This window comes from Tupaia chinensis, unplaced genomic scaffold, assembly GCF_000334495.1.
Source record: "Tupaia chinensis unplaced genomic scaffold, TupChi_1.0 Scaffold000270_2, whole genome shotgun sequence".
In the NCBI taxonomy this organism is placed as follows: Eukaryota; Metazoa; Chordata; class Mammalia; order Scandentia; family Tupaiidae; genus Tupaia; species Tupaia belangeri.
In genome coordinates this window covers 1,394,655-1,412,202 of record NW_006159751.1, presented here as the reverse complement: position 1 = coordinate 1,412,202, position 17,548 = coordinate 1,394,655, and the positions used below count along the sequence as shown (strand labels likewise).

General features: G+C 41.3%; 1 long non-coding RNA gene across 1 annotated transcript in view; it reads left to right on the top strand.

Moving 5' to 3' along the window:
* Nucleotides 1–1,084: 1,084 nt before the first annotated feature.
* Nucleotides 1,085–17,548, top strand: part of LOC114007983 (uncharacterized) — a 44,728-nt gene continuing 28,264 nt past the window's right edge. Inside the window, exons 1-2 of the long non-coding RNA XR_003549551.1 lie at nucleotides 1,085–1,138; nucleotides 12,828–12,974. This is a non-coding gene — a long non-coding RNA (uncharacterized LOC114007983). The remainder of the gene's footprint in view (nucleotides 1,139–12,827; nucleotides 12,975–17,548) is intronic.

Here is a 17,548-nt window from a genome sequence, read left to right as displayed (position 1 = left end):
GTTATTGGGAAAGCCATGACACATTTTTGCATAGAAAAATATGTCATGACTTTCCCAACAACCCAATATTATGTATTCTGTGTTTAATCCCATCACAATACTTATCAGACTATGATTAGGTTACAGTTGTCTGCTTACTTGTTTCTGTCTTTCATTAAATGCTGAGCTGCTAGACAATGAAGACTTTGTCTTACTCATTTCTGTCCATCAGCACCCAACAATTGTGGCCTGAAATAATTGCTTGCTTTGTTTGTTTGACTGAGGTTGAATGTCTAAATAGCAACAATCTTCTGAGTCTACAGGGCACTATAAAATCTGGTCCCTCACTCTGACCTCATCTTCTATTATCCTCCCTTTTGTTTACTCTGCTCCTGCTACACTGGTCTTACCATTCCTCGAATAATCTAAGCATGAGCTAACTTTAGGGCCTTTGCACTATGTCCTCTGTGCCTGGAAAGCCCTTCCCTTAGGACCAACTGGCTTTGCTTGTTCTCTTTTTATATCTAAGTACCTTATGCTGACTTCCCTGACCAACCTTTCTAAAATAGATCCCATTCCAACGGCTGTTTTCTAATTCCTTCACTATTTTTTTTTTTTTCCTTCATGGTGCCCATCACTATTTGGCACACTATTTAGTTAATCCAACTCTCAAGTTTCATAAGAGTGAGCACTATTTCTGTCATGTTCAGTGATGAATTCTCTGAACTTAGAATATTTGTCTCTGGTACTCAATAGGGTGCTCAATAAATTTTTATTGATTGCAAGAAAGTTAGTCTATATAATCTACCATAGGGAAACACAGAGAAAGGGAAAAGATACTCAGAAGCAGAGTTCCAGAAATTTCAATATTTCTACCATTCAAAGTTTCACACGATCTGAATGGCTTAGAAAGCCATAGCTTAGAAAGACCAGCTTTTGCTTGGTTTATGGTACAAAAATTGCTCTAGACAAAAAAGAATAATCATGATTTTTAAGAGTTTGAGGTTTTCTAGATTTGCCTCCCGTACTAGGAGATCCTTGACACTGTAAAGGCAGAAGAGTTGGATGGGTGGAATGTGGCTGTTGAAAGGTTCCATGGCAGTTGGTAAAGCTCACCAGTTAGACTGATGGAAGGACCCACTGAGCAGAAGGGGGCCAGGTAGGAGAGCTTCTGGGAAGAGCAGCCAGACTGGATGCTAGCTGCCTGAGTCCTGAGTGGCAATGAGGCATAGAGCAAAAAATGGAGGAGATGGGGAGGCAGACATCTGTGTGAGTCTGCATACTGACCATTGTGGAACATTACTCAGTGACATGGGGCAAGCTACTTAGTCCATGCTCTGTCCTCGCTTGTAAAATGAAAAAAATTTGTATTTCACAGGTTTGTTGGCATAATATATGTGAAAATGCTCTGTGAACTGGCAAGTGTTTGACAACTACAAGTTATTAGCTCTTGGGGGGGGTCTTTCCCCAGAACTTACACAGCGAGTTCTCTAGTCTGCCACCCTACATGTTCCACCATTGAATTTATTGATTGTATACAAACTCAAGGCTCTTGTAAACTTTTGTTATAAAACTCAGGCTCATTCCACAGGGTTCAAAAACACATATCTCAATCTAGCCTTAGAAAAACCTTTGTAACTTGTGACTTAAGGAGCCATGTCTTGGCATTTCAAGGCGCATTCTTTTTGATTATTTCCTATGTGAATGTCTTATTTCTCCAAATTGTTAGCTGCTGGTTATTAAGAGCATAGTCTTCTGAGTCATTCAATTCTGAGTTTAAAACTTGACTTTGCTACTTACTAGCTCTGTGGGACTTTGGATATGTTACTCAACCTCTTTAAGCATTAGTTTTCTCAGCCATAATATTGACATCATAATAATATCATTTGTAAAGGGTGATAATTAAAAGTCATGCTTCTCAAAGTCTTAACCTAGTGTTTGGTACATAGTAAGAAACTAATCAATTTTACCTTTTTAACAATAGCATAGAACAAAGCACATACCAGGGCTTTCCAAAAATACTCCAGTGAGAACTAGAAATAAAGAAAAGAAAGCAGAATAATTCAAGGCCAGTCTTGGATTTAACCTCTCAGCCTATCAATAGGAAATGAAAAGTTTATGGTTTCCTGACCCACGCAGAGACTTACACTGCAGTATAAAGGCAATTTACTTTCTTGGTTTGACAACTGATAAATCTCATTTGAAGTACACAGTGGGTTTAGGTAGAGGAAAGGAATGCTGACAATATTAGTCCTATAATGTTGATTATGGGATACAAGTATGGGCAGCAGACATGTATTTTCTAGGACATTTCCCAATTTCAAATGATCTGTCTCATTTTAAGATTATGCATCTTAATTTTTATTCAGAAAAAAGTTCAAATTTATTTCTTCTCCATCTTACACACACACACACACACACACACACCACGCAGAAATAGACCCTCCCAGCATGGTTCACATGCTATGATCCATTCCCAGTCTCAATCGACATAAGTCATGGATACTGTATATGCCCAGCATACTCAGAGAGGTTCTGGGATGTGAATGCACAACCTTTCCCATGTGGGTTGAGTTGGGTTACCATTTTGCCACCATCTGGCCCCTGTTCGGAAAATTTGATAAACACAAATGTAGTTATATTATTGTACATAGCCCCAAATGGTTAGCAATACATTTATTTATTCAGTTGTTTGATTTCTCTACATAGTCAATGGTTTCCAAACTCCTACTGAGCTCTCTGGCAGCTTCTAAGGGTCAAAGGTGAGACACAGTTATTGACCTCACATTCTGGTGGGGAGACAGACACATAAACAATGCTTTTGAAATGTCAAATGTGCTTTTTAAAGGTTATACACACAATGATAGATGTAGAGGATGGGACAGATGGGGAAGGTGTGACAAAGCCAGAACAGATTTCCCAGAGGAAATGACTAAGATTCTGCCATGTTGCCCACAGGGAAAGGTCCTCTCATGGGGAGGAAATGGCATGAGCCAATACCTGGAGTCACGGGTGACACTACCGAACCACGGTGGGGGTGGGGGCTGTTGGGGAATAAGACTGAAAAGTTAATCTGGGTTCAGACAGTAGAGGGTCTTGAATACTACCATAAGCAGAATTTTACTGAGAAGGCAATGTGGGAGTGCTGAAACATTTTAAACCAGGAATAACCTAATTCTAAAGATAGTGTTGAAGAAATGGGGAGAAGAAATGGAGTGGGGAAAGGCTGGGAGCAGGGAGGGAATAGGAAGGAGTATTGAAAAAGTCCTGCCCAAAGATGATTGGTCCTGACTAGGACTGTGGTCATGAGAATGGAGAGGGGATTGATTTTGAACACATTTCTGATAAAATTAACCTTATCCAGTGCCCTCTTCAAATTACACACACACACACACACACACACACACACACAAAGAAAGACTCCAGTAAGAAAGATAAGTAAGAGAGAGCAATTACAAAAAGTTCAAGAGTTGTGAGCAGTAGTAGAAAGCAAATAATGGTTGGGACCAGCAGTTAGCATACTGGCTATGTTGCTGGACTCCCATAGAGTCGACTGCAGTTCGAGTCCTGAACCCGGTGGCTTAAACTCAAGCCGGGCGCATGTGCATGCCTGCCCAAGATCCTGAGAGGAGAATGGAGGAGAAGAGATTGTGGTGTGGTCATCCCTCCTAGGGGGTGATTTCTTGCTTTCTGTCTCTCTGTCTGTCTCTGTCTTTCTGGTGAGCACACACGCTCTATAGCAAAAACCTCCCCCTCCTCAAAAAAAATTTAAAAAAAAAAAGAAAAGAAAAAGAAAAAAGAAATGGTCTATGATCAAATGAAACTCTGACCATCTGCTGTCTTTGACTTGATCATATGACATGATCATATATGGAGCCTGTAACTCTGGATCTCAGAGGTCTCTCCTTCCTCTTTTTTTCACCAAGCGTGTGTGTGCACACTCGTGCACACACGCAAGCACGCGCAAACACACACACACACACACACACTCTATTTCTCTGCCAGGTAGGAAATTAATAATCGCAGCCAGCTGATCACCAGATCATTCATCTAAGATTAATGGCTGGGTAAAGAGGAGCTTTGAAGATGGAAAATCCTACTGCTTTCTCCTTTAGGGTGTGGTCCTTTTTCAAGTCAGTCTTGTTCACTGGACATAAGATAGCTCAATCTAGTATGGGGTGGGTGTTAAGAGGGTGAACATGTTTTCACATGACTTCTGGACCTGGCAGAGATCCAGTGCAGTTTTTATTTCTTTTTTTTTTTTTTTTTTTTTTTGAGAGGTTTTTCACTATAGGGCGAGTGCGCTCACCAGACAGACAGAGAGAGACATAGAGACAGAAAGTGAGAAATCACTCCCCAGGGGGGATGGTCATGCCGCAATCCCTTCTCCTCCATTCTCCTCTCGGGATCTTGGGCACGCACGCACACGCGCCCGGCGTGAGTTTTAAGCCACCGGGTCCAGGACGCGAACCGCGATCGACTACGTGGGAGTCCAGCGACATAGCCATTACACTAACTGCTGGTTCCCATTTTATTTTATTTTTTAAGTTTATTTCTTTCTTCATGAAAGAGAGAGACAGAGAGAGACCCTTCACAGGGTCTCACCATGCCAAGATTTCCTTCCCCCAACCCCCACAGGCTTACCTTCTCCCCTTATTCCTTTAGCCAGCCAGAACCACAGGTGCTGGGCATACCCATAGGCATGCCCAGCATGTTCAGGTTGACCCAGGACCCAAATCCAACCTATGACCTCTTGTATGGTTCCAGTATTTGTGTGATGGGCACACCACCACCTCCATTGCCACGGCTGGGCCCAGTGTAGTTTTCACAGAAGGAATGTAGAGATGGAGCTGATAGAGTCAGAGGCAGGAGGGAGACTCTTGGAAGGGGATTGGAAGGTAGTGGGAAGCTGACTAGACACATATCCCCTGTTCTTCAAGGCATTCAACACGTATTTATTAGGTACCATGTGCCTGCTACCATTATGTTCTGCATAATCCACTTACTCATTTACTATGAATATCAGCATCTGCCTTAGACCCTAGGAATACAGAAGCAGTAAGTGAAACTAATACTATCTACCTCTGCCATCATGCTCTTTGTTAGCTCAGCTCTAAGGTTGGTAGGACAAAGTTAGGCATGAATGGGAGGATGTCCTTTTTTATGACTCTCCCATGTATGTGTTGAAAGAATGCTAGGCAATTTTGACAGCTTCACCCATTAAATTGTAGCCTCTGAATTTTCGGTGCTTACCCTACTGCCTAGCCTGTAAGTAATGCTCAGTAAAAGTCTTGAATGAAACAAAAGAAAACAAAACCTGATTGCTCTAAGAGGCAATTTCTAATTCTGTGTTTGGTGTGGCAAGAATCTTTGATCTTGAAGTGAGGGACAGGAAAAGTGGCAAGTACTAAACCCCACTGTGCAAAATCACACTGTTCAGAGTTGCAGAAATACAAAATGTATATGAGAGTGGACCTATTATAGTAATTTATGCTGTTTCCTTGATTTCACAGCAATAGGTGACCCAGCACTCAGTCTCTCCTAGCATTAAGATTTGAAGCCACCTTATCATGAGACCCATTTTATAACCTTTATCCAATTAAAGGAAGGAGCATTATATGTCGAGCTGCCATTGTATTTCTCCAACATTGGGAAAGCAGTAATAGCAACTGGAATGTAGATGTTAGTCATAATCATTTATATTAGTTATAACCATTTTATATTTGTAGAATACTTATACTTTTTCAAAATAGTATTTATGTCATTGGATCTCATTTGATAATATAGCATAATGAATTGGATAGATATTCTGTTCTCCTTTTCAGATAAGAAAAGGGAGATAAAGTGAGAATAAATGATTTATGCAAATACACACAGCTGGTTATGAGGCGAGTTTGTGTAGAAATCAGAACTTTTTTTTTTTTGAGAGGTTTTCCACTATAGGGCGCGTGCGCTCGCCAGCCAGACAGAGACATAGAGACAGAAAGCGAGAAATCACCCCCCAGGGGGGATGGTCACGCCGCAATCCCTTCTCCTCCATTCTCCTCTTGGGATCTTGGGCACGCATGCACACACGCCTGGTGTGAGTTTTAAGCCACTGGGTCCAGGACGTGAACCGCAGTCGACTACGTGGGAGTCCAGTGACATAGCCATTACGCTAACTGCTGGTTCCCGAAATCAGAACTTTTGATGACCAGGATTATGCTTATTTCTGCATTTGATTACCAAGGTTCTAAGTTAGGTCACTGCTGAATCTCAAATGCCTAATAGTAGGTGCTCAATAAATATTAGTTTAATTCACATATTGTCTCCTGACTGTTTTAATTGCATGTTCTTACTGTCATTGTCGTCATCGTCGTCTTCTTTTTTTTTTTTTTTAATTGCCAGAGAGTGCATATGCTTGGCAGAGAGAGACAGTGACAAAGAAAGACAGTGTCCCAGAGGGTGGACAGAGAGGAAAACAACACTCAATGGGCATGGTGTTAATCCCTCCTCTTCCATTTCTCCATCCTATCAGGATCTGGAGCTTTCATGTACATAGACCTAGCATGTTTTTCAAACCTCCAGCATTAGCCATGTGGGATCTGACACCCATAAGCACTAAGCTATGGGACCCGCCATTCCAACTTCTTAAATTAGTTGATTTAACTCATTATTTTTTGCCCTTTTTTTGAATAAAATGGGCAATTAAGGCTGTACATTTCCCTCTAAATAGGAATTAATTTTTAAAACACACATTTTGATACATACTTTCATTATTATTTATTGCTCAAGTATAAACGTTTTAAATTTCAAATGTATGTTTTAAAATTTTTATTATTATTTTTGCTATAGGGTGAGTGTGCTCATGTTAACGGATGGAAAAGTGTTGAGTTGAGTTGGGAAATCCTTGGTCCTTTGGGTCCAGATCACTAAAATTAGAGATCTGTCCCTAGGCGCAAAATGAAACCGCAACCACGAATGAAGTAGATAGAAAAGAAGGTTTAACAGAAAGAAAATTAAGGAAAGAAAGAAAGTACACCCAAAAAGGTTGCTGGGCGGGCGGATTGCCAAGTGGCAACCGCGCTTGGTACTATAACCATTATTTTATTACTAGAGGTCATGAATATTCATTAGTGGGAGGCCCGTTACATTGCCTATGTTCTTTCTTTAAATTTGAATCCATACGTTCTCTCCTGCACCTGCGCACCTTCCTCACAGGCAAAGTGAGGAATTTGATCACCTAATTGCGTACGCCCAGTGCAAGTCAGGTTGCCCCAATTAGATTGCCCAATTAGTCTATCGCTTTAATGACCAATATGCTTGCTTGAGTCCTTTTGATAAAAGAAAAATCCACAAATTATCCCCGTATGCTTCCCTCAAACCTCAAGGAAGGAATATGGCAAATTACCTCGCCCTCCTGGCACCCGGGGCTAGGTGAGCCTTTCAGTTTTCTCTTAGGGCTGCCCGCTCATGGCTTACTGCCTGCCACACTCACTGGAGAGTAGGAGAGACAGAATGAGAAAGTGAGAAATTCTCTCCTGGAGGGGATAGCCATACTGTAATCCCTTCTCCATTTTGCTCCTGAGATTTTGGGCATGTATGCACATGTGCCTAGCATGATTTTCTTTCTTTCTTTTTCTTTCTTTTTTTTGGAGAGGTTTTTGCTATAGGGCAGAAAAACAGAGATAGAAAGATAGAAAGTGAGAAATAACACCCAGGGGGGATGGCCATGCCGTAATCCGTTCTCCATTCTCCTCTTAGGATCTTGGGCACGCACGCACATGCACCTGGTGTGAGTTTAAGCCACCAGGTCTGGGACTCGAACCTCAGTCAACCATGTGAGAGTCTGGCTATGTAATCATTATGCCATCTGCTGGTCCCTGTTTTTTTTGCCTTTTAAAGAGAATTTTGAACTTTTTTTTTCTTTTTGGAGAGGTTTTTGCTATAGGGCACGTGCACTCACTAGAAAGACAGAGAGAGACAGAGAGACAGAAAGCGAGAAACCACCCCCCTCCCCCCGGTAGGATGGCCACGCAGCATTCCCTTCTCCACATAACACATAATCATAATTTTCATTTCTCAAGAAGATACTAATTTCTAAACTCTATGTTCCTAATAACACAATCTCAAATTAAAGTAAACAAAACAAAATAAAACAAAGCAAAACACAGAATGAAAGAAATTCACAAGTCTACTATGACAGTGACAGATTATAGCATACTTTTTTTTTTGAGAGATTTTTGCTATATGGTATGTGCACTCGCCAGAAAGACAGAGAGATAGAAAGCAAGAAATCACCCTCCAGGGGGGATGGCCATGCCACAATCCCTTCTTCTCCATTCTCCTCTTAGGAACTTGGGCACTCACACATACACGCCTGGTGTGAATTTAAGGCACCAGGTCTGGGATTCGAACTGTGGTCGACTACATGGGAGTCCAGTGACATAGCCATTACACTAACTGCTGGTCCCGGCCTAGCACATTTTTCAAGCCTCCAGGTCCAGGACTGGAACCCTGCAGTTGGCCATGTAGGATCCAGCCGCCTTAACCTCCACACCTCCTTTTGGTCCCTCAAATACGTTTATTTTTAAAATAATTTTAAAAATTTTGCACTTTTTTTAAGTGAGAATTTTGGTAGGATGCCTTCGCTCAGCAGAGAGACAGACAGAAAGTGAGAAATTACCCTACTTGCCCCGGGGGGTGGGGGGGGCGGGGTAGTGGCCACAGCACAATCCCTTCTCCTCGATTGTTCCCTCACGATCTTGGGCATGCATACACACACATCTCAAGTGAGTTTTGAACTAGAACTGCAGTTCACGATGTGGGAGTCCAAAAACCGTAACCATTATGTCATCAGTGGTCCTTAAATTTTGCACTTTTTAAATTTAGATTTAATCACTGTACATCTTTACAGTGTACATTTTTTTTCCATCATAAATACAGTGCATGCCAATCCAGTCAAACTATTCTCCCTGGGGGGTGATTTCTTGCTTTCTGTCTGTCTGTCTCTGTTTTTCTGGTGTGCGCACGCACCCTATGGAAAAAAATTCTAAAAAAAAAAAAAAATGTCCTAGAATCTGTCACTGTGACTTGTAGTAGAATTGTGAATTTCTTTCATTCTGCATTTTTTTTAAACTTTAATTTGAGGTTGTGTTATTAGGTACATAGAGTTTAGAAATTAATACCTTCTTGGGAAATGAAAATTATGATTATATGTTAACCCATTTATTTTATTTTGTCCAATATTAATATAACTACACCTGTTTTCATTCAATTAGTACGTTATCATTCTTTAGGTTTTTTTTTAGATTTTTGCCACAAGATATGTGTGCTCAACAGAGAGAGACAGAGAAGTAAAGGGATTTAAATCTCAGTTGTCCACGTAGGCTTTGATTCTAAATGCACAGCACTTAACTGTGGTGCCATGCAGCCTGGCCCTCCCCTTTAAATTCTTTTACATAGATATCCTGAAGTGGAAATGCTGGATTATATAATTGTTTTAATTTTTTGGAGAGGTTTTTTATTTTTTATTTTTCTGCGATAGGGATAGGGTGCATGCGTTCACCAGAAAGACAGAAACAGAGAGATAGAAAATGAGAAATCACTCCCCAGAGGGAATGGCCACGCTGCAATCCCTTCTCTATTCTCTCCAGGATCTTGGGCACGCACGCACATGCGCCTGGAGTGAGTTTAAGCCGCCGGATCTGGGACTCGAACCATGGTCAACTACATGGGAGTTGAGCTACACAGCCATTATGCCAACTGCTGGTCCCATGTGCCTAAAATTTTGACAAGACAAAGAAATGAAGGACAATAGATTGAGCTGTGACCATCCTCCACTGAGGGGTGCTTTGTTACTCTCCCTTTCTCTCTGTCTCTCTGAATCTCTGTCAAGCATGTGCACCCTCTGGCAAATTTAAAAAAAAAAATGGTTACAAAAGTTAAATAGATATTTTTCAAAAAAGATATACAATAAATACATGAAAAATGCTGAATGACATTAGCCATTAGACAAATGCAAATCAAAAGTATAATGACATTTCACTTCACATACACTAGGATGGCAATAATGAAAAATAAATGAGAGAAATAAATGTCAGTAAAGATTTGGAAAAATAGGAAACCCCCCCATAAATTGTTTTTGGGAAACTAAAATGGTATAGCTGCTATGGAAAACAGTTCAGCAGTTTCTCAAAAAGTTGAACATAGTTACCATATGAACTAGCAATTCTATTTCTAGGTGTATACTCAAGAGAATTGAAAAACATGCGTTCACACAAAAACTTGTACGCAGCATTTTTTATAATAGCCCCAAAATGAAACAAACCAAATGCACTAATAGGTGGATAAACAAAATGAGATATATATCCATAAAAGGAATGAATACTGATACATACTACAAAATCGATGAACCCTCAAAGCATTCTGCTAAATGTCAGATACCAAACATTATATATTCTATTACATTTACAGAAATCCATAGAGCCAGAAACCCAGAGACAGAATGTGGGTTCTGCAGCGGATGGAAGGTAGAGGAAATGGAGAAGTGTAGGGTTTCTATTAGGGATGTAGAAATATTACGGAATTTGGATAGTGGTAATGGTTGTGTAACATTGTAAATATACTAAAAATTACTGAATTGGCCCAACCTCTTTTTGGTTCTAGTCCACCATTGGACTTTGGTGCTAGAAGCCACATGCCAAACTGCAGTTCCAGTCCCTGGCCTGGTTACGTCACTGGACTCCCACAGAGTCGACAGCAGTTTGAGTCCCAGACCCAGTGGCTTAAACTCATGCCAGGCATGTGTGTGTACATGCCCAAGATCCTGAAAGGAGAATGGAGGAGACGGGATTACAGTGTGGCCATCCCCGCTGGTGGGTTATCTCTTGCCTTCTGTCTCTTTGTCTCTATCTTTCCAGTGAGTGCACGCACTCTATAGCAAAAACCTCTCAAAAAAAAAAAAAAAAAGACAGAATTATACACTTTAAAATTGGTAAAGTATCAGTTTCATAGTACAGTTGGTTGAGCACTGTGTGCTGGAAGCTGAATCCTACATGGCTGACTGTGGTTTAAATTGCAGTTTTAGTGGCTAGAAAAAATACTCCAAGCACATTTGGATGTATGCCCAGAATCCTAGCAGGAGTGAGAAATGGAGGAAAAAGCGATTGGCGTGGGACCATGCCCAGTTGGGGGCGTGCTTTCTCTCTCTGTCTCTCTCTCTGGCAAGTGCACATGCCCTCTGGCAAGTATAAAAAAAGTTGACAAAATGGTGAATTTTATACTATACGAATTTGATCACAATTTTGTATAAAGGAATAAGTCAAAGATGAGTGAAGACACTTTAGATTTCATGCCAGTAGACTAGAGAATAATCTCTCATTGAAGGGATAAGTTAGAGAGGAGAGCCCAATTTTTGAGGACAAACAGCAAATAAGACATTAAACAATTTGACTATGTTTGATTGGAAATTATGACCTCTGATAGATATCTAGTGAGTAAGGCTAGAAATAAAATTTGGGAACCTTCAGCATAAAATGCAGTAGAGGGCAGGAGTACGCAGAGCTCCCTAAGAAGAGAGCTCCTCTTTGCATATTATAGCCTGTTCTCATTCCGAGAAGGCCTAATGCTTCAAAATAAGTAAAACCATCACCAACTTAAGAACAACCCACCTGGGGTAGCAAGATGAACGATAATGTAGGAATAGGGCTAGTTCTATTTTTATTTGAAGCTTTCCAATCTGCAATTGGACTTCTTCCTTCCTCTATCTCCTCAAGGCATGGACCAGTTTTTTAACAAGAAAAAAAAAATCCACTTTTTATTTCCTCAAAGTATTAAGACACCAAGAAATGGTTATGTTAACATTTTAGTGAACACTCTCCATTGGGAGTTTTAAGCAGAAGAGTGACATGATCAAATTATATTTCTAAGAGATCACTTTAGGTGCTGTGAGGAGAACAAATGGAAAAAAAGAGACTCAGTGAAACCAGATAGTATAGTTTTTCCTTTTGGTCCATGAATCTTGTTGGAAAGGAAATTCTTCAGTTTTTCTTTAAAAATCAAGTTCTTTTCTGATTTTAAGATTAAAATGACACACACAGGACCAGCAGGTGGTATAGTGGTTAAGGCATTGGACTCCCATATGACTGATCATGGTTTGAGTCACGAACCTGGAGGCTTGCTTTCTCACCCTTTTTCTTGCTCTGTCTCTTTCTGGTGAGCACATGTGCTTTATGGCAAATTAAAAAAAAATAAAATTTAAAAAATACACACACACAGACAGATGTATACACACATGTACATAACAGGATATCAAAAAGTTTATGGAAAAACGTGTGAGTTTATTTTGATGTAAAAATTTTTTTGAAATGCATGCATAGTTTTTTCATAATATATACTTCCTATGAACTTTCTGGAAGCCCCTTGTGTATATATATGCGTGTGTGTATATATGTTTCTATATTTATACCTGAGTTCTCATAGAATCACCTCAGTGTGATCTTTTTTGGTTCATCAGAGAACATAAACATTTTTTAAAGAATTACTTTAAATTTATTCATTATTATTTTCCAGAGAGAGACAGAGAGAGAGAGAGAGAGAGGAAAAGTGTGAAAGGAAGCCACCAGCTCTGAGATTTGAACCATGGTTGGACATGGGGATTCCAGTGCCTTTAATCACCATGCCACCTGCCGGCACAACATATCCACATTTTACAGTTAGGTTACCAAAGAACTCTTACCTCTGCTGTGTGTATATTTTTAGCAGAAAAAAAAATTTCTTTAGAAATATTACAGTGGGAGAATTTACCAATTTGATTTCAGGTTTTCATTGCATTTTAAGTTATAGTTTTTGTGTTTTCTTTCCATCAGGAAGAAATGGAGTCTGTGAAAAAATAGACAAATACAGCTACATTTTTTATTTACCTGGCTTTTCAGCAAGGCTGGTTGTGGTTCTCCTAGGACAGATCCCAGGAAGCATTGCGGTGGAATAAACAGAAATCTACAAGAAATATCTCGGTAAGATACTGTGGGAATCGATAGTGTTGTACCATGCAGGTCTGGTTAGCTCTTCAGCATGCGTGCTCAGACAATGCCCTTAGAGAATCAGGCATTTAAAAGAATGCTCTTAGAGCTGCTTGAAACCAGGAAAATTTTTATTTATTCATTTATTATTCATGGTTACTAAAACAAATATACCTGATATATTCTGAATCTAGTCCACTTTTGTTTGGAAGTGGACAAATGTGTCTAGTATAAGTTTGCACATAAGAGAATGCACCTTTTACATTAAGAATTACAGATGAGTGGGGACTAGCAGGTGGCATGGTGGCTAAGGCGCTGGATACTCCCACATGGTTCCATGGTTCGAGTCCCAGACCTGGTGGCTTGCTTCCTCACTTCTCTCCCACCCCCCATGTCTCTCTCTGGTCAAATTAAAATAAATGAATGGATTTAGAAAATTAAATAATTCTTGAAAGAAAAATAAAGAATCACAGATGAAAGACCTTTCATACGGCTGCACTGCATGGGATCTGTGTTGCTTTAGATACAAACTTCCTATCCTCAGTGGACTCTTCCAGTTGACTCAGTTGACTTCACTTCTGTAACTTCCTACATAGCCCTTGGCTCCCTTTCTCAATGACGTGTGCCTGGTACTTCATCGGCTAAGTGCAGGCCATTGTGTGGCTTCCTGTTGCTACCACCTCTCAGCTGGCATGGTCCTTTCACCCTGCCACTTCTCTTTTACCTCTTTGCATTGTCCCTAAGTTAAACAGCTAAACACGGTATTCATATTTAAAGAAGGGAAATGCTTATGCTCCTGGTAACACAGACCTCAGAAAAACTCAACCATCTTCCTGATGCTTTCTGGTTCTGGGCACACAGGCACACGCACCCGGCGTGAGTTTAAGCCGCCAGGTCCAGGACTTGAACCGTGGTCGACCACATGGGAGTCCAGTGACACAGCCATTACGCTAACTGCTGATCCCCCAAGTCTGAGATTTAAACCAGGTGGTCAGCCATGTGGAATACAGCTGCCTTTACGACCAGACCATGTAGTTGGCCCTCCAGATTTTTCTTTCCTTGCTTTCTTTTTTTTTTTTCCCCAAGTTTTTGCCATAGAACACATACATTCATCAGAGAGATAGAGAGAGAGGGAAAGTGAGAAATCACCCCCCGGAGGGGATGCCTATGACACAATCCTTTCTCCTTCATTCTCCTCTCAGAATTTTGGCCACTTGTGCACGCACATGTGGCTGGAGTGATTTTCAAGCCACTGGGTCTAGGACTTGAACTGTGGTTGGCCATGTGGCTTAACTGCCATGCCACCTATTGCCCCTCCAGATGTTTCTTTTAAAGGCTGTGTATAGTTTTAATCTCTTCCAATTTTGACTTACTGAATTTCTCAACCTCTGCCATGTCCAGTTTTTTCTTCCTTAGAGAGATTTTTTTTCCATAGGGTGCGTGTACTTGCCAGAAAGACAGAGACAGAAAGTGAGACAGAAAGTGAGTAATCACCCGCAAAGGAGATCACACCACAGTCCCTTCTCCATTCTCTTCTCGGGATGTTGGGCACACATACACATGTGCCCAGAATGAGTTTCAAGCCACCAGTCTGGGACTCAAACTATGGTCAGCCATGTGGGAGTACACTATATAACCACTATACCACCTTCTGGCTTGCCATGTCGTTTTACTGCAGCAACTCACAGGTTCTTGAGACTCTCCATTTTCTTAGTCTTGGCAATGCCACTCTCTTTTGGGGCCTTAGATATCTCAAACTTGTTTTTTTATGAGCCCCATGTTCCCTGCCCTCCTCAACATTCAGTTCAGCATCTGCCTCGGCTCAGGGATTTTCCCTTTCTCTCTCTGTCTCTCCTTTTCTAGGTTCTCTCTTTTATTTTAATGTTTGTAGCCATCACATACATGTGGATGATTTCCAGAACTTCAGACTATGCATCCCGTTGCCTGCTAAGCACCTCCACTTGACGCCCCATAGCACCTCCAACTTGGCATGTCCCAAGTTGCCTCTCCTACACATTTAATGCTCCTTTTTCAGTTTGCTTGTGTATCATCTACTGATTTCAGCTCTCTCATCTTTGTATCAGTCAGAATTGTTTTAGGATATTCATGGAAGAGTTCAGATTCCTTATATGGACCTTGAGCTAAGAATGTAAAGCCCTGAGCTCATCATTTTCTTTCCCCATGTTCTCCGGCACACTTACAAGCAGTTAATCAATCCCATTAGAGTTTGTATTTTCACTAAGATATCCGATGGCAGCAAAAACTTGTTCATCCAAAGTCTTACCTTCTAGGGCAGAAGTTGGCAAACTATGCCTCCTGGGCCAAATCTGGCTTGCTCTCCCTGTTTTTAAATGTTTTATTGGGACACAGTCACACCCACTCATGTACTTAGTGTCTGAGGCTGCTTTTGTACTACAACCAGAGTGGAGTAGTTGCGATAGACCAGATGGCTAACTAATCTTAAAGTATTTCTCTATCTCTTTTCACCAAAATTTACTGAATCCTCTTCAATAGGCATTTGATAAAGGTATGAGCATGTGACAATTTGCATAGCTGTTTTGCTGCTGCATACTAGGTAATATTAGTGTCCTCTTTACCATTGGAAAAGGGTCATTTAAGCCTAGTAAAATCAGAGTATTAATTCTAGATAGTCCAGAACATATTTAGAGAATTTGTCCTTACGGTTCTATTCCCCTAGAATCTACTCTGGTACCAAATTCTCTATCTGGGTTAGATCAGAGAAGCAAATCATTACAAAAAAAAAATTAAGAGGTTTTTGCTTTAGGGCATTTGTGCTTGCTGGAGAGAGAGAGACAGACACAGTGAGAGGGAAAGTGAGAAATCACTCCCCATGGGGATGGCCATGCCACAGTCCTTTCCTCTCTGTTTTCCTCCTGGGATCTTAGGCACACATGCACATGTGCCAGAGTGATTTTCAAGCCACCTGGGTCAGGACTCAAACTGCAGACAGCCATGTGGGAGTCCAGCGGTATAACCACTATGCCATCTTCTGGACCAACTAGTAGAAATCTGACCTTATACATTGGTGGGATATGTTTACTCGTCTCTGTGAGGTGGTTAACTTTATGTCTTATGAAGGGTCATGAAGTTTGCAGGCAGGAGGGTAGGAAGAGGAGATATACATAAAGTGGGGAAGAGAGGCAAAGACAAATTGGATCCCAGAGCCACCAGCTGGGACCCACAAAGATGGACGGAACCCATGACAGGCTCTTACCACCTCCAATGCTGATGGTGCGAGCACAGGAGGAGCTGGCACACTTCATCTTGGAGCTGTGTGCTCGTCTGGCTCAAGAGTCAGAATAGTGAGGGACCAGCAGTTAGCATAATGGCTATGTCGCTGGACTCCCACATAGTTGACCGTGGTTTGCGTCCTGGACCCGGTGGCTTAAAACTCACGCCGGGCACGTTTGCGTGCATGCCCAAGATCCTGAGAGGAGAATGGAGAAGGGATTGTGGCGTGGCCATACCCCCTGGGGGGTGATTTCTCACTTTCTGTCTCTCTGTCTCTCTCCGTCTGTCTGGTGAGCGTACGTGCCCTGTAGAAAAAACAAAGAGTCAGAAAAGTGAAAAGAAGATCCAGGAGGAGGTGGAGCAACTGCAGGGCTGGCTGCTGCCCAGGGCCAAGGAGATGAGCCAGCAGATAGGTGGTAACGTGCATAGCTCCCCTTTGCATAGTGAACACAGTCTACTCTTGAGCAGGTTATTCAAGGTGCTTCAGGACCAACCTTTTATAGATTTATTCTCTGTAGTTTCACTTCTGTCCTTACCCTCCATCTTGTACCTCTTTTCTGTCATGTTAACTGATACCCAGCCATCAGAGCCCATAGTCTTCATATTGCTCTGCCTTTGCTTAGACTCTTCTCTCTGCCAAGAACACTCTTCTAGATTTTTGGGGATAGTCTTTTCTTAGTTCTTCCTTTTAGGAATTAGTTTATATGTCATCCTCCCCACAAAGCTTCTCCTAATTGCCCAGGTTGGATTAAAATTCTCTCTTTTGGGTTTTAATGGCCGTCACTCTATGTTTTTGTGAGTACATTACATACATAGCAATTATCTGTAAGCTCTTCAGGGTCAGAGACCAGCTATTCTTCTTTTTGTATTTTTTTAAAATGTTATATTTTGCCACAGGATTCATATGATTGCCAGAGAGAGACAGAGAGAAACAGGGAGGGGAGGAAGTGCCACCCAATGGGGTGTGGCCCCTCTGCCTTCTCTTCTTCTCTTCTTCTCCATCCTTTGGGATTTGAGGCATGCATGTATATGTGCCCTGTGTTTTTTTCAAGCTATGGGGCTGGGACTCAAACCATGGTCAGCTGGCCACAGGGTGGCCCCATGTTGTTTTATTTACTTGTTTTTAATTTCCAGTGGCTAAACACTATTTTTGGCACATAGATAACATCTGTTAAAATAAATTTAACAGAACTGAAAGGAACTTGGTGTCTTTAAGGCAAGAGCCTGCTGCTAATGGTGGGAGATCACTGCTGTTGACAAAGGGAAACTCAAGTGGGAGAGACTCTCATATTGGTCCTGGGGAATCAGGCTAGTTG